Below are 23,826 nucleotides of genomic sequence, written 5' to 3'. Positions count from 1 at the left end.
TAGGCAGGTACAGGACCTTAGAGGGGTTAATAAGGTAGTAGAGAGCCAATTCCCTGTAGTGCCGAATCCAGCTGTCATTCTAATGCAGATCCCACCAAATGCAACCCATTTTACTATCATTGACCTTTGCTCTGCCTTCTTCTCTGTCCCTCTTCATCCTGACTGTCAGTACCTATTTGCATTTACATACAGGGGGGTACAATACACATGGACACGATTTCCCCAGGGCTTCATAGACAGCCCCAGTATCTTCTCCCAGGCCTTACACAACTGTTTACAACCTTTCCAACCTGCCAATGGATCTGTTCTAATACAATATGTGGATGATTTGTTGTTGTGTTCTGATTCATTTATGTTGTTTAAATGATGCTAAACTTTTATTGCTTCATCTCTCGCAAACAGGACACAAGGTTGCTAAAGACAAACTACAGCCATGCCAGTCCAGGGTTAAATACTTAGGACACTGGTTAACACAGGGATTACGACATCTGACTACTGACAGAATCCAGGCCATACAGACCATGACACTGCCTCAGAACCAACAGCAAATCCATACCTTCTTGGGAATGTGTGGATACTGCAGAATGTGGATCCCAGGTTTTTCTATTTTGGTTTTACCATTACAGGACTTAGGGTCTCATTCAGACCTGGTCACCAGTACCAATGTGCTCACAACCGGGTCGATGGGTAGCCCTGTGCACGCGCAGCGGCCGCACAGCATGTGCGCAAGCTCATGGAGTGAGAAAGAAACTCTCTCACTCCGGAGCTCGCTACAAAAGGGGCGGCTATCGATTTTGATCGACAGCTCGCCCTGTTTTGTAGGCGGGCCGGGGGGGTGGTTTCCAAAATGGAGGCATTACTAAAGGAATGCCTACCGTTTTGTGGGCGGCCACACTGACATCCTCAGTGATGTCAGTGGGGAGCTTCCTACTCCATCAGAGCAGAAAGCTCCCTGGGGCTTGCGGTTGCCAAGACCCAACCTTAGTGTCTAGTCGCAAGCCCCGTTGGTCGCGATGGTGATCACAATCGCGACCATCAACCTGATCGGTCGTTAAGCTGTGGGTGGTAACCCACAGCTTAACTAACGACCAGGAGGCAGCACTTCAAAAATGAAGCGGCCGCCCTCATTCAGAGAGAACGATCGCTTCTTGCGACCGCCTCTGAATGAGGGCCTTAGTCTCTTCCTCAAAGCCCGATCGTGTCATACACACAGAGGAAACATAGCAGGCTTTCCTTAATCTTAAGGATAGTCTGACAAGAGCACCTGCATTGGGAATACCTGATTATGAAAAACCTTTTGATTTATATTGTACGGAAGCTGACGGTTGCACAGCAGGTGTCCTCACACAAAAACATGGTGATGCCAGTAGGCCTGTAGCATACTACAGTGCACAATTGGACACTGTGGCAAGATCACTCCCAACGTGTTTAAGAAGTGTAGCAGCAACTGCTCTATTGGTCAGTAAGAGTGATGATGTAGTATTAGGCCATGATATGATTGTTTATACTCCCCATGCTGTATCTGCTTTGCTGAATTCTGCCCAAACCAGACATGTTTCCTCAGCTAGGTTCACAAAATGGGAACTTGCTCTAATAACACCTGCAAACATCACCATTAAACGGTGCAGTATGTTAAACCCAGCAACGTATTTACCATATGTGCCTCAGGATGCACATGATCCCGTCATCGTGACCCCGCCCTCGCTTCACAATGCTGTTATTTTTGGCATTGTGAAGCAGGGGGTGGGGCCATGATGACGCGATTCAGCGACAATCGCGTCACCGGCACCCTCGCTGCGGGGGTTTTTAGTTGATTCTGGGGGGAGGTCGGGAGGGTTGCTGGCTACCGGGAGGCCAGTAGCGGCATCCGAAAATCGGGAGGCTCCCGGCCAAATCGGGAGGGTAGGCAAGCCTGCAAAATATTGACTGAAATAGAAGAAAATTAGGAAACATACAAACAAGCCATGTGCAATTTGGGAGAAGGATGTCTGGTATCTCCCAGCAAGAGATTTTGCGGGAATCTAAACCACAGCAGGCTTGCCTACCCTCCTGATTTGGTCGGGAGCTTCCCGAATATCGGGTGCCGCTCCCGACCCCCCAGAAAGCCAGGCAAGCCAGCATTATGAAGAGGGGCAGAGCCACGATGATGCGATCGCGTGGCCCCGCCCCCACTGCTGCATCATAACCCGGCCATGCTCCCCGCTGTGCTCAGACATTCAGCTCCCTCCCGGAAGGAGGGAGCTGAATGTAGGCAAGTATGAACCACAGTCTCAATATGCACCTTTCAGATCCAAACCACAGGTCTTCTTATGCTGCCTGAAGACTCGGGGCCTGATTCAGCAAGGATCACAAGTAAGAATTTGCTCACAGTTGGCCAATGTTGCGTCTCTGCGCATGCGTGTGTGTCTCAATGTGGGTGCGCAAACCAGTCATTATGATCAAGTAAGGGATTGCATGGCATATGCAGTTAGCACGGAGAGACCTCTGATGTTGAATGACAGGAAGTTCCATTTGTGGGTGGTCGGGCGATCACAGGTGCGCCTGTGCGTCTGAATGGCGTTACAGGGGCGTGCATACCTAAGCTCGTGCGGCGGCATACACCGCCGTACGTCTCGATGTACACAGGAAGCTGCGGCAGGTCAGGGCTACCACAGTTGTGCGTATGGGTTCAATGGTTCTCGATGTAACCGATGTTTTTGCTAGCCTGCGTACTGATCAAGCATAGAGTAAAGGGAGGTGGGCTGGCTTTATGTAGTGCTGGGCATCTGCATCTTGTGTTGCGATTGCCGTGTGTATGCATTCATTAGCATATTGTCGCAGCGGTCAGGTACGTGCAATCTCTTACTTGCGATCCTTGCTGAATCAGGCCCTCAAACCGCATCCGATGTGTAGCAATTTGCAAACCCCAAAACCGCCGGCTACTGTGTGAAATAACAGCCCATCATACTCTGCATTTCGTCCCATCCTCCAGGAGGAGGAGGGTGGCAAAAAAAAATGTCCCTGCATCTAGATAGTTAAGCCCCAATGCTGAGAAGCTTGGTATCCCAAACCATTGGGTAACAAGACAATACTGTCATTATAAACATGGTGTAAGATTTTGTGGCACTACAAATGCCAGCATGCACTAACAGACCATGAATTTTCTTGCATGCCAGCACACGTAGTTGTGTCTGAGGAGGGACAGCGAGTATGAGATAGAAATTGAATGACTATATTTTATGAACTTCTGAATTATATAGGGCATACTATTATACTATTATAAGTGTCAGGTAAATTGAACTTCAGGGTCAAATTCATCCAAAAGGACTAAGGACTGAGGCCCTGATTCGGAGCCGGACGCTCTGACAGAGCGCTTGCTCTGAATCAGGGCCGGTCTTTTTTTTTTTTAGAACGGCCTCCTGGTCGCTCGCATAGCTGTGGGTGACCACCCACAGCTATAGCGAGCGGCCAGGAAGATGGACGAGATGGTCAAGACTAGGGGTGAGCGGGTTCGGATTTCTGAAATCCGAACCCCCCCGAGCCCCCCCGATCCGAGTCCGATCCGAGTCAGGCTCGACTTTTCCCGCCTGACTCGGATCTGACATCGAGGCAAAACGTCATCATCCCGCCTTCCGAGTCTCGCGGGTTTTGGATCCTATATAAGGTACCCGCGTCGGCGCCATTTTCTCACTCGGCTGTGGACAGTGAAGAGGGAGGGTGGGAGTTAGTGCTGTGTAGTGTAGTGTAGTGTAGTGCTGCTGTTGTCCACTACTTCAAAGTCCATAGGGGCTGGCTGTGTTGTGCTGTGCTGCTGTTGTTAATAGGGGCTGTGTCCACTACTTCAAAGTCCATAGGGGCTGGCTGGACTGTGTTGTGCAGTCAGTTCTCCATAGGGGCTGTGTCCACTCCAAAGTCCTGTGCAGTGTCCCAGTCCTAAAGGGGTGCTGTAGTGTTGTCCAGGGGGTGCTCTGTCCATCAGGGGTGCTCCCCCCAAGTGCTAAAAAAATAATATATTTTCTGTGTTTGTGAATTGTGTGCGCAGTAGCCGCACGTGCATCAACAAAGTAGTGCCAAGCGTGCGCCTGTGTCATAAGTAAAGGGCCGGCTGGCTTGACCGTTAAGGGTGCTGTAACCCCCGAAAGTACACTCCAGTCCAAACCTAAAAAAAAATTATTTTCTGTGTTTGTGAATTGTGTGCGCAGTAGCCGCACGTGCATCAACAAAGTAGTGCCAAGAGTGCGCCTGTGTCATAAGTAAAGGGCCGGCTGGCTTGACCGTTAAAGGGTGCTGTAACCCCCGAAAGTACACTCCAGTCCAAACCAAAAAAAAATTATTTTCTGTGTTTGTGAATTGTGTGCGCAGTAGCCGCACGTGCATCAACAAAGTAGTGCCAAGCGTGCGCCTGTGTCATAAGTAAAGGGCCGGCTGGCTTGACCGTTAAAGGGTGCTGTAACCCCTGAAAGTACACTCCAGTCCAAACCAAAAAAAAATTATTTTCTGTGTTTGTGAATTGTGTGCGCAGTAGCCGCACGTGCATCAACAAAGTAGTGTCAAGCGTGCGCCTGTGTCATAAGTAAAGGGCCGGCTGGCTTGACCGTTAAGGGTGCTGTAACCCCCGAAAGTACACTCCAGTCCAAACCAAAAAAAAAATTATTTTCTGTGTTTGTGAATTGTGTGCGCAGTAGCCGCACGTGCATCAACAAAGTAGTGCCAAGCGTGCGCCTGTGTCATAAGTAAAGGGCCGGCTGGCTTGACCGTTAAGGGTGCTGTAACCCCCGAAAGTACACTCCAGTCCAAACCAAAAAAAAAATTATTTTCTGTGTTTGTGAATTGTGTGCGCAGTAGCCGCACGTGCATCAACAAAGTAGTGCCAAGCGTGCGCCTGTGTCATAAGTAAAGGGCCGGCTGGCTTGACCGTTAAGGGTGCTGTAACCCCCGAAAGTACACTCCAGTCCAAACCTAAAAAAAAATTATTTTCTGTGTTTGTGAATTGTGTGCGCAGTAGCCGCACGTGCATCAACAAAGTAGTGCCAAGCGTGCGCCTGTGTCATAAGTAAAGGGCCGGCTGGCTTGACCGTTAAAGGGTGCTGTAACCCCCGAAAGTACACTCCAGTCCAAACCAAAAAAAAATTATTTTCTGTGTTTGTGAATTGTGTGCGCAGTAGCCGCACGTGCATCAACAAAGTAGTGCCAAGCGTGCGCCTGTGTCATAAGTAAAGGGCCGGCTGGCTTGACCGTTAAGGGTGCTGTAACCCCCGAAAGTACACTCCAGTCCAAACCAAAAAAAAATTATTTTCTGTGTTTGTGAATTGTGTGCGCAGTAGCCGCACGTGCATCAACAAAGTAGTGCCAAGCGTGCGCCTGTGTCATAAGTAAAGGGCCGGCTGGCTTGACCGTTAAAGGGTGCTGTAACCCCCAAAGTACACTCCAGTCCAAACCAAAAAAAAATTATTTTCTGTGTTTGTGAATTGTGTGCGCAGTAGCCGCACGTGCATCAACAAAGTAGTGCCAAGAGTGCGCCTGTGTCATAAGTAAAGGGCCGGCTGGCTTGACCGTTAAAGGGTGCTGTAACCCACAAAGTACACTCCAGTCCGAACCAAAAAAAAAATTATTTTCTGTGTTTAGCCGCACGTATATATCAAATCGATATAACATAAATGGAGGACCAAACTTTCTCCGATAAAAATAAAATAGAGAAAGATCAAGAACCACTTCCTCCTAGTGCTGAAGCTGCTGCCACTAGTCATGACATAGACGATAACATGCCATCAACGTCGTCTGCCAAGGCCGATGCCCAATGTCATAGTAGAGGGCACATACAATCCCAAATGGCAAAGTTCAGGAAAATGACCTTGAAAAAGACATTTAAATCAGCTGAAGAGAAATGTAAACTTGCCAATATGCCATTTACGACACGGAGTGGCAAGGAACGGCTAAGGTCGATCCCTAGTATGTTCATGACTAGTGGTTCAGCTTCACATGACGATGGAAGCACTCCTCCCACTAAAAAAATCAAAAGAGTTAAGCTGGCAAAAGCACAGCGAAGAACTGTGCTTTCTAAGAAGATATCACAAATCCCCAAAGAGAGTCCAAGTGTGGTGGTGGTTGCGATGCCTGACCTTCCCAGCACTGGACGGGAAGAGGTGGCTCTTTCCACCATTTGCACGCCCCCTGCAAGTGCTGAAAGGAGCACCCACAGTCCACTTGCTGATATGCAAATTGAAGATGTCACTGTTGAAGTACAACAGGATGAGGATACTGGTGTAGCTGGCGCTGAGGAGGAAGTTGGCGAGGAGGATTCTGATGGTGATGTGGTTTGTTTAAATCAGGCTCCGGGGGAGACAGTTGTTGTCCGTGGGATGAAAAAGCCCATCACGGTCATGCCTGGGCAGAAGACCAAACATTCCACCTCTTTGGTCTGGCAATATTTCTATCCAAATCCGGACAACAACTGTCTTGCCATATGTACCATATGTAAAGGTGAAATAAGTAGGGGTAGGGACGTCAACCACCTAGGAACATCCTCCCTTATACGGCACCTGCAGCGCGTTCATAAAAAGTTACTGTCAAGTTCAGAAACTTTGGCTCAGACCGTAAGCAGTCCAGGGACACCTAAATCCCGTTGTCCTGTTGTATCCAAGCGCCTGCAAACCACACCGTCAACTCCCTCCTCGTCAATTTCCTCCTTAGTCAGGATCGGAAGTAGTCCTGCAGGCCATATCACTGGCATGACTGACTCTCCTATCCGGGATTCCTCCGGAGGATCCTGCATTGCTACGCCTACTGCTGCCGCTGCTGCTGTTGCTGCTGCTGCTGGGAGTCGTTCATCATCCCAGAGAGGAAGTAGGAACACCACTACTTTTACTAAACAATTGACCCTCCAACAGTCCTTAGCGTGGAGGATGAAGTACGACAGCAGTCATCCTGAAGCAAAACGTATAACTGAGGCCTTGACTGCTATGTTGGTGTTAGACGTGCGTCCGGTATCCGCCATTAGTGCAGTGGGATTTAGACAATTGATGGAGGTAGTGTGTCCCCGGTTCCAAATCCCGTCTAGATTCCACTTCACTAGGCAGGCGATACCGAGACTGTACAGAAACGTCAGAAAAAGTGTCCTCAGTGTCCTGAAAAATGCCGTTGTACACAATGTCCACTTAACCACGGACATGTGGACAAGTGGAACAGGGCAGACTAAGGACTATATGACTGTGACAGCCCACTGGGTAGATGTATCACCTTACGCAGCAACAGCAGCAGCGTCACCAGTAGCAGCATCTCAGAAACGCCAGCTCGTTACAAGGCAGGCTACGCTGTGTATCACCGGTTTCAGTAAGAGGCACACCGCCGACAACCTCTTAGAGAAACTGAGGGAAATCATCGCCCAGTGGCTTACCCCACTTAGACTCTCCTGGGGATTTGTGATATCTGACAACGCCACCAATATTGTGCGGGCATTACATCTGGGCAAATTCCAGCACGTCCCATGTTTTGCTCACACAATAAACTTGGTGGTGCAGAATTTTCTGAAAAGCGACAGGGGCGTGCAGGAGACGCTTTGGGTGGCCCGAAAAATTTCTGGCCACTTTCGCCATTCAGCGACTGCGTGCCGAAGACTGGAGCGCCAGCAAACACTCTTGAACCTGCCCCGCCATCACCTGAAGCAAGAGGTTGTGACGCGGTGGAACTCAACCCTCTATATGCTTCAGAGGATGGAGGAGCAGCAAAAGGCCATACAAGCCTATACATCCACCTATGACATAGGCAAAGGAGGGGGTATGCACCTGACTCAAGCGCAGTGGAGAATGATTTCCGTGTTGTGCAAGGTTCTTCAGCCCTTCGAACTTGCCACACGTGAAGTCAGTTCAGACACTGCCAGCTTGAGTCAGGTCATTCCCCTCATCAGGCTTTTGCAGAAGCAGCTGGAGAAAGTGAAGGAGGAGCTAAGACGGAGCGATTCCGCTCGGCATGTGGGACTTGTGGATGAAGCCCTTCATTCGCTTTGCCAGGATTCCAGGGTGGTCAATCTGTTGAAATCAGACCACTACATTTTGGCCACCGTGCTCGATCCTAGGTTTAAAGCCTATGTGGTGTCTCTCTTTCCGGCCGACACAAGCCTGCAGAGGTGCAAAGACCTGCTGGTGAACACACTGTCAGCTGAAGCGGAACGTGACACGTCAACGGCTCCTTCTTCATTTTCTCCCGCAACTGGGGCTGCCAGGAAAAAACTTAGGTATCCTAAGCAACCCGCTGACGGTGATGCAGGGCAGGCAGGACCAAGTTTGGACATCTGATCCGGACTGAAGGACCTGGCAACAATTTCTGACATGTCTACTGTCACTGCATATGATACTGTCACCATTGACAGAATGGTGGAGGATTACATCGGTGACAGCATCCAAGTAGGCATGTCAGACAGTCCATACCTGTACTGGCAGGAAAAAGAGGCAATTTGGAGGCCCCTGTACAAACTGGCTCTATTTTACCTGAGTTGCCCCCCCTCCAGTGTGTACTCCGAAAGAGTGTTTAGTGCAGCCGGGAACCTTGTCAGCGAAAGGCGTAGGAGGTTGCTTCCACAGAATGTGGAGAAGATGATGTTCATCAAAATGAATTATCAGCTCTTCCAGGGAGACCAGCCTCCAGAAGGTACAGAGGGACCTGTGGTGGTGGATTCAAGTGGGGACGAGTTAATACTTTGTGAGGATGAGGATGTACACACTGAAGAGGGTGAGGAATCGGTGGATGAGGAGGATGAGGATGACATCTTGCCTCCGTAGAGCCAGTTTGTGCAGGGACACATTAATTGCCAGCTTGTTTTGTGGGGGCCCAAACGAACCAATCATTTCAGCCACAGTTGTGTGGCAGACCCTGGCGCTGAAATGATTGATTTGTTAAAGTGTGCATGTCCTGTTTATACAACATAAGGGTGGGTGGGAGGGCCCAAGGACAATTCCATCTTGCACCTCTTTTTTTCTTTGCATTATGTACAGTTTGGGGCCTAGTTTTTCTAACTGCCATCCTGCCTGCCACTGCAGTGTCACTCCTAGATGGGTCACGTGTTTGTGCCGCCCACTCGTGTCGCTTAGCATAGTCATCCAGCTACCTCGGTGCAACCTTTTGGACATAAAAACACTATTGTGAGGTGTGAGGTGTTCAGAATAGACTGGAAATGAGTGGAAATTAAGGTTATTGAGGTTAATAATAGCATAGGAGCAGAAAAACCTACAAATTCTGTGATTTTAGCTGTTTTTATGCTTTTTTTCAAAAAAATACAGATCCAAAACACAAAACCCAGAACCCAAAACACGGAAGGGTGGTTTTGGCAAAACCAATCCAGATCCAAAACACGAAGAAAGATCCAGATCCAAAACCAAAACACAAAACACGAAAAGTGGCCGGTGCACACCCCTAGTCAAGACCATCACGACCATCGGGCTTGCGATGAGACCCTTGTGGTAGGGTCTCGTTTCCGCAAGCCCCAGAGAGATTTTGGCTCTAACAGAGCTGGAATCTCTCCACTGACATCACTTGTGATGTCAGTGGCGCCAGCCCCAAATGGTAGGCGTTCACATGGGAACGCCTCCATTTGGGCAGCCTCCCCCCATCCCGCCCAGCAAAGGGGGTGTGCTGTCACTCAACCTCGACAGCATGCCCCCTTTGGTACGAGACCCGGAGCGACGATTTGCCCATCGCTATACGGGTCTCGCACATGCGCACGACGGAGCCGGCTCCATCGTGCGCATGCACTTTGGGCCACCATCGACCTGGTTGCGAGCGCTCAGCGCTTGCGACTGGGTCTGAATCAGGCCCTAACTTCACATGGACCAGTATAGGCATAAAGCCAGCATGCACTGACAGACCATGAATTTTCTTGCATGCCAGCACACGTAGTTGTGTCTGAGGAGGGACAGCGAGCATAAGATAGAAATTGAATGACTAAATTTTATGAACTTCTGAATTATATAGGGCATACTATTATACTATTATAAGTGTCAGGTAAATTGAACTTCAGGGTCAAATTCATCTAAAGAACTAAGGACTAACTTCACATGGACCAGTATAGGCATAAAGGTGGAATTTATCATTGCAACAGAACTGTGGAGCTTTCAAGTCAATTCCTTCTGCATGCAGCAGGGGGAGCTGCTATGTCTGTCCCCACCCATTAATAATAATACCTTTAGGTGTGCGGCCAGAAGATATAAATGTAAATAATAAAAAGTATAAAAAGAAAAAGCAAGGACTACGCTATTAGTCCCATGAAGAAATGTCACAGAAATGTAAATATGAAGATGCTGCTAACAGAAATCAGAGGTCATCTGATTGGATATAACAAACAGATAAATGTAAAAATTAGCGCAATCTAAAAAATCAACAATTGAATAAGTAAATACCATGAATTATAAATAATATATAAAAAAGGTAATAAATAAGTGCAGTGGCAGATAAATTAAATATAAAAAATATTTTAATATCTAAACGAATACATAAAAAACACATACACATGTGACTTTCATGGAAATTATTGGCAATAGATTGGTTATAAAAAACCCAAATGATGAAGGTTCAATAATAAAGGTTCAAGAGAAACCATATATATGGTATGCACATGGCTCGGAAGGCTGATAAATAGCATGCTGGAAAGCTTGGAATAGTCTTAACCTAACCTGCAGGTAGGCGGAAGCCGTAGAAATGTCCAATTGATGGCTGTATTCCTTAGCACAGGTGGTATCCCTTGGTGTCTTGGAAAATATAAGCAACTTCGTGCAATCCTGTTCAGGGGTTCCAATTAGTCCTGTGATCTTACAGCTCAGTGATTTAGGACAAGTGGATTGCTTGATGTTAGAGATAAAGCTCCAAAGTGTGCTGTGGTCAGTCCTCCGGGTTCTATGTGCAGAGAAGGAGGTGCCTAATGCATTTCCCTGTATCAAACACCTTCGTCAAAGGCTCTGACGAAGCTGTTTGATACAGGGAAATGCGTTAGGCACCTAATTGGAACCCCTGAACAGGATTGCACGAAAGGGCAGCTACTGTATATTTCTAGTTATAATACTATGGGGGTGATCTACTAAGCTCTGGAAAGTGATACATTGGGAGAGTGATAAACTACCAACCAATCAGATCCTATCTGTCATTTTTCAAACACAGTCTGTGACATGACAGTTAGGAGCTGATTGGCTGGTAGTTTATCACTCTCCACTTTATCACTTTCCAGAGCTTAGTAAATATTATGTGTTTTCCATGTATGCAACCTGCCATTATATTCATTACACAACACGTTCTGTATGGTGACTCTCTGACGTTGCAGGATAATCAGGAACAGCCAGGATCTTCCTTCTCTGAACGCTGTAAGACAAATTGGTCTCAAGTCCCAGTGGATAGAAACCATGAGAACAAAGTCATTGACGCATCTGTCAGGATGGCTCAACAAGCACATTTGACTGGGTTTTTTTATGTCTTTTTGTTCAGTAAATAAAATATTTAGTACTCAATGCGCACGTATCATATACTATGCTTTTTACCTTTATGTTATGGCTTCCACAGAACACCAGAGTAATAAAGAATAAAAATGTATTTTATTATCTACAACTTAGACAATTTTGTGACCACATTAAGAATAGACTATTCCAGAGATCCCTTCCTGCCATGGAATCTGAGCACGGGCACTTACATAAAAGAGGGAGCACACACACCTCCGGCCCATGTGCATAAGACTCTGAAACTGTACGAGTGTATTTTGCGCAAGCACAGTGTCTATGGTAAGATGGCGTAGCAGCATTATTACAGTTATTACCTCAGAAATATGGTGTGTGTGTCATATTTTGGTATAAAATCACTGGGAAAATGGCGCCAGCGGCTGTAAGGTAAGTAAATGCAATGGGTACACCCTGCACCCTTTATAGATGTACCGCTCTGAGACAAGCTTCCGCTAAGGGACATCTCCTAATCCGCATGACAATGATCCACATGAGCTAGAGAGGGAATTTGATTTGGATTACAGGATAAAGAATGATTATTAGGTAGCAATTATATACAGATGATATTACGTGCCAACGAGACTAGCAGATACATCGAGATGCCTCCCATCATTGCTGCCAGGATCGTTCCTCCATGTTTGCCAAAAGCTCTCTGGTTTCTGGCTTATTGTTACACATGTAATGCTAGCAATTCTCCATGTCAATATTCCCGTGATTCTAAAATATTTTCTCTTGCCATAAGCTTCCCATCACGGAAAAAAAAAAAACGATAAAACACTTGGGGGCAGATATTTCTTTAATGTCGGAATTTCAAAGCCACCGATGATCGATGGATTTAACTGAAGTTTTTCAAACGGCAGTAGTTAATGCTAAATCAGGCTTGCTTGGCATTAATTACTATCTATCATCATTATAAAAACTTCGGCGACTTTGACCAATCACCCATTAGCAAATCTCCCCCTTACTCTCTGCTGCCACCTGACTTGTCATTGAGGGGAGAGAGCCAAATCCTTCCTCAATGCAGCTGATAAGTAATAGAATTTGCCACACTAACCATATGGAGTACAGGAGTAGTACAGTGCACATGACGTTAATCACTCCCAGTGGTGAAAGTAGCTGTCATCACTATCAGCGCGCATTTGCACCAGCCCCATAATTGGTGCTAGTCATCCATCTGAAGTCAGACAGGTCTCTGGCTTTCCATGGGCGCCAGAACGGGGCGGGCAGCTCGCCCCCCCCCAAACATTTAAAAGGAGCGGCAGCCACAGACTGTCAGGGGCTGTGCAGCTTCATAGTAATAGGCTGCACGGCCCCTGCACGGTATGGAGGAGGAGGTGTAATGTACGGTGTTTAAGTTAAATCACAGCACATTACACTTCCTCCTTGGTGCGGTGCAGGGACCGCGCTACCTGGTACTATAAAGCTGCACAGCCCCTGACAGTCCGCGGCCACCGCGTAGGTAAGCAGGAGGGGAGGGGGGGGAGAGAGATACAAATGAAATCCGTACAACCGGAATCAGTATGTATTACCGCGCTGGTTCAAATCCCGACGCTAGAAGCCCGGCATGGGTGAAGATCCCGACCGCGGATTTCGGTAAGTAACCCTAACCCTACTCCCCCCCTAACCCTCCCTTAGGGGTGCCTAAGTCCCCCCGGTAGCCCTGAAACTTAACCCCCCCCCGCGCAGTTGTCCGCGCCCGGCTTACCTTTGTTCGGTATGTCAGGCGTCTGGCTCCCAGCGTAGGTCTAATAACAGGCGTCGGGATCGGGATTTGTACCCTGCAGCGATTTGACAGTCAGGAAGCCGGCGGTCAGCATTTCGACCGTCGGCTTCCTGACTGCATCCCGTACAACTAAGTGGCCTGTGATTTCTGTAAATTGCGTATGCAGGCTCCGAGGCCTGTACAGCTGGCTAAAAATCTCAAGATCCACCTGCAGACGGAATTGTGTGCAACTCTAATAAGGCCCAAAGTGTCCGTGGGACCTTATAGGGAACATACATAGTAAGATTGGTACTTAACATATCCTAAGTACGATACAATGTAAATTGACATATCTTGGAACAACACATGCCATAACAATAAAACAGACTAGGCAGGACACGGGCAATGGTGTATCTATAATAGGTGCAGGGTGGCCAATGCCCGCACACCCTCTGCCCAAATATTATGCTTACCTCCCCGGTGTCCCATGTTAGCGCTTCATAATTAATTTCGAAGATGGTGCAAAGGCCATTTTCCTGGTGATTTGCTCCTGTGTAGTATAGAAGTCATCGAGAACATGGCGTGGGCGGCATGTTTCCGGAGACCTGCACATGTGCAATAGATTCCGTAGAGCCAGAGTCTACTGCGAGAGAGGAGAAACTGCACACGGGCCCCCTTTTAAACTGGCCCCAGACACGGTGCAAGGAATGGTCAACCCACTGCCCGGTGGTAGGTTGTGGGAACAGGAAGGCAGTTTGGTACTTGATGATGCTTTTCCCAACCTAAGGGCGAGCATACAGTATCAGAGTCACTGACAGGGCTTGCAGACAAAAGGTGCACAGGTGATATGGGTAAGCCAAGGAGAGAACAAGTAGAAAGAGGGCCTGATTCAGAGCCAGATACTCTGTCCAGAGCGCTCGCTCTGAATCAGGGCCCTCCTACCTCAACTTGGAGCGGCCTCTTGGGCGCTCGCATAGCTGTGGGTTACCACCCACAGCTATAGCAAGCGTCCATGATGATGGTCTCGATGGTCAAGACCATCGCAACCATCGGGCTTGCGACGAGACCCTGCGGTAGGGTCTCGCTGCCGCAAGCCCTGGAGTGATTTTGGCTCTATAGCGCTCGCGAGCAGGTCAGAATCAGGCCCAGAGTGCCCTGGCTGTGAGAATACCAACATTCATAGGTTTATTTACATTTATAGATAAATGTAAAAATTAGCACAATCTAAAAAATCAACAATTAAATAAGTAAATACCATGAATTATAAATAATATATACAAAATCAGATCCATGTGAACCTGTTACAGGAACAAGAAAAGGAGTTTAAAATGTATGGGGTTTTTTTTGGTTTACTGCAGCTCGTAGAGCCACAGACTAGGCCGATGTTCGCAGAGTTAAGTGACTTTTTGCTATGGCGTGTGTGCGAAAATCCCTAAGTACCTCCATGGCGCACACGTTACACTGTGCTTGCATACTGGCGCTTCTGACATTGAGATGCAAAGTATCAAAGATGTCTCGGAAAAGTACTGGGTGTACCTGGGCGTCCACTGGGAGGTGGATAAGCAGACACACGGATGGGCGTGTTATGGGTGCGTCGCTGATGTGTTTGTGTACACAGACGCTGAAATCGCGCACACTGGAGGCCATACTTAAGGACCAATTCAGCAATGAACGCAGTTGCTGATACGCATGCTGTCATCCGATTGTTGCATTCTGTGCATGCGTATACATTGCAGTGCGCGAAATAGCTATTGAGATCGGGACTGCGATTGCAGAGGCTGCACAGACCCAGAGCAGAGTGATTGACAGGAAGTGCCATTTGTGGGTGGTTGGGCGAAAGCAGGCGTGCCAGTGCGTATCAACGCCGTTACAGGGGCGTGCATAAATTATTCACTGTGTGGCCATAAGCAGACAAAGCACTGATAGCGAGCGTGGCTCTTAGCAATTTCTGAGTAAGGTCAGGGCGTGTGCAAGTCTGCGCATGGATCCGATGTTACCGATTGTTTTGCTATGTTGCCCTCGTATACTGATGTGAGTAAGGGGAAGTGGGTATCCTTATGTCAGGGGCTGGCTGACTCACCCTCCACTACAGATTATCAAGCAGGAGCAGGGTTGCACTGGCCCACAGGGGTACAGGGGAATCCCCCGGTGGGCCCCACTGCCTGAGGGCCCACCCCCTCCTTTAGGGATCAGGTTCAAGACTGTGAACTTGAATTATGCATTATACATACAGTATGTTGCATTATACTGCACAGTACTATGGTGTATTTTCTACAATGCATTACTACTATTAATCTGGTACATTATCATGCATGCACCAGCAGTATTTACTATATGTACATTTTTAAGGGGCCCAGTCCATGCACTCTCTAATGGTTAGCCACGCCTCTTTGGAGGCTGGCCACACCCCTAAGTATGGGCCCCTATCGCTGCATTCCCCCGGTGGGCCCTTCATGCCCCAGTCCGACACTGAGCAGGAGTGTATCTACACCTTGCTATTGGTGCCACAGACCGCTGCCTTAATACCAGCGGACCGGACCTGTGCCATAGCGGACTATTTACATTGCAAAAGCTTCGCCAGCATTGCTAAAGGACCCCATTATATAATTTGGACACTGGAACTGGTAACTATAGACTCATGCAGGATATTTTTCTTATAAAGCTCCATTAGCTTTTCCATGAACAAGGAATTTAGGGCCTGATTCAGACCCACTCGCGAGCCGCTGTCCGCTCGCAAGTGGGTCGATGTTATGGACTGAGCATGCGCACGACGGAGGGAGCTCCGTCGTGCGCATGCGCCAGACGCGACGAGCGAAGGAAAGTCCTTCGCTCGTTGTGTCCGATCAAAGGGGGCGTGCTGTCAATGTTGATTGACAGCACGCCCCCTTTGGTGGGTGTGCCGGGGGCGTGCCTCCCTGACAGGGGCGTTCCCACAGGAACGCCTCCCGTCAGAAGCCGGCCCACTGACATCACTAGTGATGTCAGTGGGAGTGATTTTGGCTCTGATAGAGCCAAAATCACTCCGGAGCTTGCGGTTGAAAACCTCAACCGCAGGCTCCGGCTCGCAAATTCGATGGTCGCGATGGTCTCGACCATCGTGGTCATCACAATGCACGCTCGTATAGCCTGTGGGTGGTGACCCACAGCTATACGAGCGTCCAGGAGGACGCTCCATGAAAATGGAGCCCGGCCCTCATTCAGAGCGTACGGCTCTGAATGAGGGCCTTAATCCGGATATTTGCTCCTAAAGTCACTGCTACATTCTGGACATTATTCCTGTCCATGTGGGTTGGGTGACCTTTTTATCCTTTTATTTATATTTCTTCTCATTGTGCTGATATAGTTATATCTTTACATTTATATGTGTATTTATTTGAGCATTTGATCATCATTTTTTGGTATTAAATTGTGATACATTTTTCATGTACATGTTTGTATTCTGAGCGCTGTTCCTTTCTTGTTATCTTTCTATTTGTTTGTGAGGATTGACCATCCTCCAATATATACAGCAGCTCACTTTAATATTGGATCTTTACACCTCAAAGCATCGCCTCATCAGTTACCTTCTAGGTACTGATCCTCTCCTCTTTGGCGTACTTATGTCATGCTGCGATCGCAATGCCAATGCAGTTGTTTGCATACCACCGCTGATATTAGCAGCTGCGTATAAGTAGAATTGCGATTCGTAGTGAATCAGGCCCTCAGACGGAAAGTCTTCACCTGCCACAGGGCTGGTGCAAGTTTGGATGGGGCGACCAACCAGTGGTGGCATCTAAAGATGCTCTAGGTGGTATTACAGCATCAAGAAGGAAAAAAGAGAAATGAAGGATGAGAACTATTGGTGCGCTCTAGGGACAGTTAGTGTAACCTTTATTTATCTCTTATAATAAATTGTGCCAAGGATGTTTAAAAAACTATAAAGAATGGTGATAAAGATTAGAAATAAAGTGGTTTAAAATAAATAAGAATAAAAAACCTCTGTGTCTTTTATTTGTGTCTTAAGTTTTTCCTTATCAAATTCACCTAAGTAATTAATGGTATTTTGTTCCCAGTCTTGTGCGACATTTCTTAGGGCAAGGACAAATTTCTATGCTAGCGCGATGTTCTTTATTTAAATGGAAAGAATCAGCTATGTGTAAAGTCATATTCCCCTCGAAGTTGTTGTATTTTTTAAATATATTTTTAAGTATCTACTCCTCAACCAACATTGTTACAATTTTCACTTTTGTTCAATTGGCCGTGGTTTGTGCACACTAATAAATATGTTCATACATAGCTCAAAATTATATTGGTATACTCATTAACAAATCCACCCCCAAACGCCGCTGACTCTGAATCAGGCCCAATACCCATTTGTTCTGGTCAGGGGTCACAACACAGTGTGACCAAGACTCTGACACCAGAACTGAAACTAGTCTTTATGCAGTAATCATAATTAGCAAAAAGGTAATGATTTATATAATACATGTCCCACAGCAACACGCAACCGTATTCAGATGTCTCACTGTTCATCATTAAACACTTCCACCCAATAAACAAACTTTATTACTATAAATGTGTAGCCAGGCTTCTGAAAATTCCATCATCTTCATCATCAGCATTGTTGTCGTTATCATCATGAGCATTGTTGTCATCATCATCATGAGCATTGTTATCATCATCATCATCAGCATTGTTATCATCATCATCATGAGCATTGTTGTCATCATCATCATGAGCATTGTTATCATCATCATCATGAGCATTATTGTCATCATCATCATGATCATTGTTGTCATCATCATCATGACCATTGTTGTCATTATCATCATGAGCAGTTGTCATTATCACGAGCATTGTTGTCATTATCATCATGAGCATTGTTATCATCATCATCATGAGAATTGTTATCATCATGAGCATTGTTGTCATCATCATCATGAGCATTGTTATCATCATCATCATGAGAATTGTTATCATCATCATGAGAATTGTTGTCATTATCATCATGAGCATTGTTGTCATCATAATCATGAGAATTGTTATCATCATCATAATGAGCATTGTTGTCATCATCATTATGAGCATTGTTATCATCATGAGCATTGTTGTCATCATCATCATCATCATGAGCATTGTTGTCATCATCATCATCATGAGCATTATCAGGTGTATGATGTCAGTGTGACCTGTGTATAGTGATCAGTGTGTATCAGGTGTATGATATCAGTGTGACCTGTGTATAGTGATCAGTGTGTATCAGGTGTATGATGTCAGTGTGACCTGTGTATAGTGATCAGTGTATATCAGGTGTATGATATCAGTGTGACCTGTGGATAGTGATCAGTGTGTATCAGGTGTGTGATGAGCATTGTTGTCATCATCATTATAAGCATTGTTGTCATCATCATTATGAGCATTGTTGTCATTGTCATCATGAGCATTGTTGTTATCATGAGCATTGTTGTCATCATTATGACCGATGTTGTCATCATCATCATGAGCATTGTTGTCATCATCATGAGCATTGTCATCATCATCTTCATCATCATCATGAGCATTGTTGTCATTATCCTCATGAGCATTGTTGTCATCATCATCATGAGCATTGTTGTCATCATCATCATGAGCATTTTTGTCATCATGAGCATTGTCGTCATCATCTTCATCATCATCATGAGCATTGTTGTCATTATCCTCATGAGCATTGTTGTCATCATCATCATGATCATTGTTGTCATCATCATTATAAGCATTGTTGTCATTATCATCATGAGCATTGTTGTCATCATTATCATGAGCGATGTTGTCATCATTTACATGAGCATTGTTGTCATCATTATCATGAGCATTGTTGTCATTAACATCATGAGCAATATTGTTGTCATTATCATGAGCATTGTTGTCATTATCATCATGAGCAATATTGTTGTCATTATCATGAGCATTGTCGTCATCATCTTCATCATCATCATGAGCATTGTTGTCATCATCCTCATGAGTATTGTTGTCATCATCATCATGAGAATTGTTCTAATTATCATCATGAGCTTTGTTGTCATCATCATCATGAGCATTGTTGTCATCATTATCATGAGCATTGTTGTCATTATCCTCATGAGCATTGTTGTAATTATCCTCATGAGCATTGTTGTCATCATCATCATGAGCATTGCTGTCATCATCATCATCATGAGCATTGCTGTCATTATCATCATGAGCATTGTTGTCATCATCATCATGAGCATTGTTGTCATCATCATCATGAGCATTGTTGTCATCATCATCATGAGCATTGTTGTCATCATCATCATGAGCATTGTTGTCATTATCATCATGAGCATTGTTGTCATTATCATCATGAGCATTGTTGTCATCATTATCATGAGCATTGTTGTCATCATTATCATGAGCATTGTTGTCATTATCATCATGAGCAATATTGTTATCATCATCATTGTCATCATCATCATCATCATCATCATCATCATCATCATGAGCATTGTTGTCATTATCCTCATGAGCATTGTTGTTATCATCATGATCATTGTTGTCATCATTATCATGAGCATTGTTGTCATTATCATCATGAACATTGTTGTCATCATTATCATGAGCATTGTTGTCATCATTATCATGAGCATTGTTGTCATTATCATCATGAGCAATATTGTTATCATCATCATGAGCATTGTCGTCATCATCATCATCATGAGCATTGTTGTCATTATCCTCATGAGCATTGTTGTTATCATCATCATGGGAATTGTTCTAATTATCATCATGAGCTTTGTTGTCATCATCATCATGAGCATTGTTGTCATCATCATCATGAGTATTGTTGTTGTCGTCATCATGATTTTGTTGTCGTCATCATCATGAGTGTTGTTGCTGTCATCATCATGAGTGTTGTTGTTGTCATCACCATTAGCGCCACCATAATAAGGATCATCACCACCATCCTCCTCCTCGGGCACAGATTCTGTCGCCGTTGTATCATTTCCGTGTTCATCGGGTTTCTGCTGAGGCTCCACATACACAGAGTCTGCAGACAACACATAACAGTAGTCAGATTTCTCACTGTTCATCATTAAACACTTCCACCCAATAGAGACACTTATTACTGTATATGTGTAGCCAGGCTTCTGAGAATTCCACTGTTTTATCTTTATAGAATGGTTTCTGCACCCAGCATGTAACTGCCCATGTACCGCATGATGCACCAGTATAACTACAAGGACCATGTCACACCACAGCCGACAGCCGGCAGAACGGATTTGCTGAAACCCAGCCTGTGATGCGTAGACATGATCCGACAAGACTGAGGTCTGGGGACAGCGCCCACCTAACAGTGTTATGTCATGGTGTAAGTGGTCAGAGCGCCATGACTGTGCCATATAGATAATGCAAAGGAACCTCACATATTGTAAACAAGCCTTAAAGTGTCTCTGACATGTATACACAGTGGAGACAGACATATAGCACTGCAGAGCCGGTAATGGTCAGCTGTGGGCTTTGGTTATTAGGTGCTTACTATGGTTATTAGGTGATTACTATGGTTATTAGGCGATTATAGCTATTTTGGAAAGTGGGTTGGGTTGGGAAAATAAATGTACACAGAGAAGACCTTTTACATAAAGTGAACTTGCACTGAGCTGTACATTGCATCAATTACACACCTAATATCCGCACAATGGGCCTGATTCAGACCCACTCACAAGTATCTACAGATCTTACTGATATCATGGAGCCAATAGCAAATGTTCTGTAACACAAATACCCATAAGCAGGAGAACGGAGCTGTAGTAAAACAGGTCACTCGCAGAGGTGATGTTACAGAGAAATGATGTTGGAGTTACATTTTGTGTCCTATTTAGGATGACAGATAACATCTGGAATGACAACACTGTCCGTCCATTGGGCTCTGTAGTGTGGGAGGGTTCTACAATAACCAGGAAGAAGGATGGTGATAAACGTTCCACGTGATATGACCCTGAGAGCAGAATCTTTAAGGCCACTAGAATAAGTGTAAAATCAGTATCTTTTAGTGGCACTAGCTATGCTCCTAACAATTCTAGCAATTAGCTATTATTACTCTATTAGTACAGGGACACGGGTCACCTCATACTGCCCACTGCTCACCTCGCCCCGATCTCTTACTGGTTCTATATAGCAGCCACCCATCAATCTTGCAAATGGAATCCATAAGATCTCCAGTACTAGATCACAACATAAAATCACAGTGGGTAATAAAACTGGATTTTTGTTCTTACCTGTAAAATCCTTTTCTCTGAATCCATATGGGGGACACTAGAGCCCCTGGGTATAGGTGGAGCTGGAGGAGCCTGGGCACCAAAGAGTTAAGTTTAAAGCAGCAGCACAGGCTCCTCCTCCCCTATACCCCACCCCCTGCCTCATGCATCCAGTTAATACTAACAAAAGGCCAAGGACAGGGAGAGTAGGAGGAGAGGAGGAAAGAACCAGGCACACAGAACCAGTTACAAGCAGGGGTAGAACTGTTTGACCGAATAGGTGCCAGAACCAACCCCTAACCAGCCAGTGGAGTAAGGTCGTGCGACCCCATGTCCCACATGGACTCAGAGAAAAGGATTTTATAGGTAAGAACAAAAATCCTATTTTCTCTTTCATGCCATGGGGGACATTGGAGACTGTGGGACATCCCAAAGCTGTCCCCTTAAGGGAGGGAACGCTCTTGTGCTGCAAAGGGGACCAGTCACCAATACTAGTGTCTTTAGAGGGGGAGGAGTCCAATCTGCATAAAATGGAGTACCCGAGACATACCCTGGATAAGTGTATGGACCTCCCTCAGGGATACCTGGAAATAAGTACCTTATCCAGAGATATCTGGTAGGGTAACCGTCCACAAAAATATTGTGTGAAAGTCAGCTATGCAGTGTATGTATAACACACATAGCTGGTATGCCTGATAGTATACCTCCTGATATCACTTAGCCATTGTATCATTTAGGTAAGTTAGGCCTTGTAGAGTAAAGTAGACTATGACCATTCTTATCTGCAGGAGCATAGTGTAGGCTGCTGGAGAAGATGGCCTCTCGAGACCCATGTATATATATATACACACATACACAAGCTGCCCCTGCAAGGGGTGTTTCTCAGTGACCAGTAACAGCAGGTACAGACACACAAGTAACGTACACTTACTCACAGACACACCGACCTCTCAATGCAGAAAAATGTGGGCTAAATAAGCTCAACAATCCAGCCTAACCAGCAGGAAGGAGCAATGAGATAAGTGGGAGCAGCCTATCAGAGGAGACAGGAGCCCGGGTTCTCTCTCCAATGCTGGGGCAGGCAATGTTATAAAATGGCTGCTCAGGGTCTAGGATGGGGAGGAGAGAAGGGAGGATCTGCTTGGGGCTTAATGGCTGCATAGGGAAAGCACACTCCTAGGGGTGGGGGAGGGGTAAAAAGGGAAGCTCCAGCCTCCCCCATCTGGCATAACTCTCAGGGATGAAAAAAAAAGGGGGAAAGGAAGAGGGGAAGGTATCTGCACACTACTAATATTGGTTATGAACCCCTATATAATCTTAACTCAATAGTTCATAAAATGATGGGGGTGCAGCCCTAATCAACTAAGTAAGAGCATATATTTAGAAAAGGGATAAGGAGTTGTTGGTGGTGGGCACATAAATAGAATTAAATATTAAATAAAATATACCTAAAATAGATCTATCCTTTTAGAAAGGGAATAAGCAGTGAAATATAAGGATTAAAATTGATATCAAACAAAACAAACATATACATAAAAATGGAGGCAGATCCACTGATGTATTTTTGCGTGGGGTGTAACTACACCTAAATGACTATAAAGGTTAATAAATCAATTAATCATATATATATGTCAAGATTACAAATTGTTCCTATCTATTATAGATGCTATGTATACCAGCGGCATGAGTAAATATTGCATCCAATATAATAGTATTGACACACCAAATTTATTAGAGGGGGAAATTCATATATAAATCCCCTGTTAGTTGTAAGTAGGGAATTCTTTATAATGGTGGTTTATCAGCCTTAACACCGGGTTATCACTGTGTTCTTATACTGATCTATTATCAAATGGGTAGTATCAATCTCATTGTAACACACTCATGTAATACACTGAGGTTCATTGTATGGGGGAATATATAGGAGCAGAATATTAATAGAGGAGGAGACTTGGATCGTGAGTTGTTGAAATGGGAAACTAAAATGATCTTCCTAATGAACAGCTTTGTACCCGGGAGGGCTAAATGAAGCAAACAGCTATGCCCCATTTCTTTCATTTTTTAAAACCATTTATATATTATCTTTCCAACATGGTGAATTAGGGACATCATTACCATTAAGAAGGAAGTTGTTATTCCTGCTTTACCACCTATAATATTATGTGAATGACTCCCTTCAATTCTTAAAGATCATGGATACCATCCCTATAATATAGGAGATTGGGGACATTGCTAACATTAGAAGTGGCTCATTATGAACTATCACCCATAATATCATATGGTATGAACACAATTCAATGAGATAGTATGTAAACATTGATTGTACAGCAATGATTTATTATGATGCATTTAACAAGCACCATTGAGTCTATATGGATAGAATTTAATTGTATACTACTATACAATTGAGTAATTGATTCAAGAAATAAAGCAGTCTCTGTAT

The sequence above is a fragment of the Taudactylus pleione genome, unplaced genomic scaffold, assembly GCF_031769625.1.
Source record: "Taudactylus pleione unplaced genomic scaffold, aTauple2 ptg000001l, whole genome shotgun sequence".
NCBI lineage: Eukaryota > Metazoa > Chordata > Amphibia > Anura > Myobatrachidae > Taudactylus > Taudactylus pleione.
Note: the sequence above shows the minus strand (reverse complement) of the source record.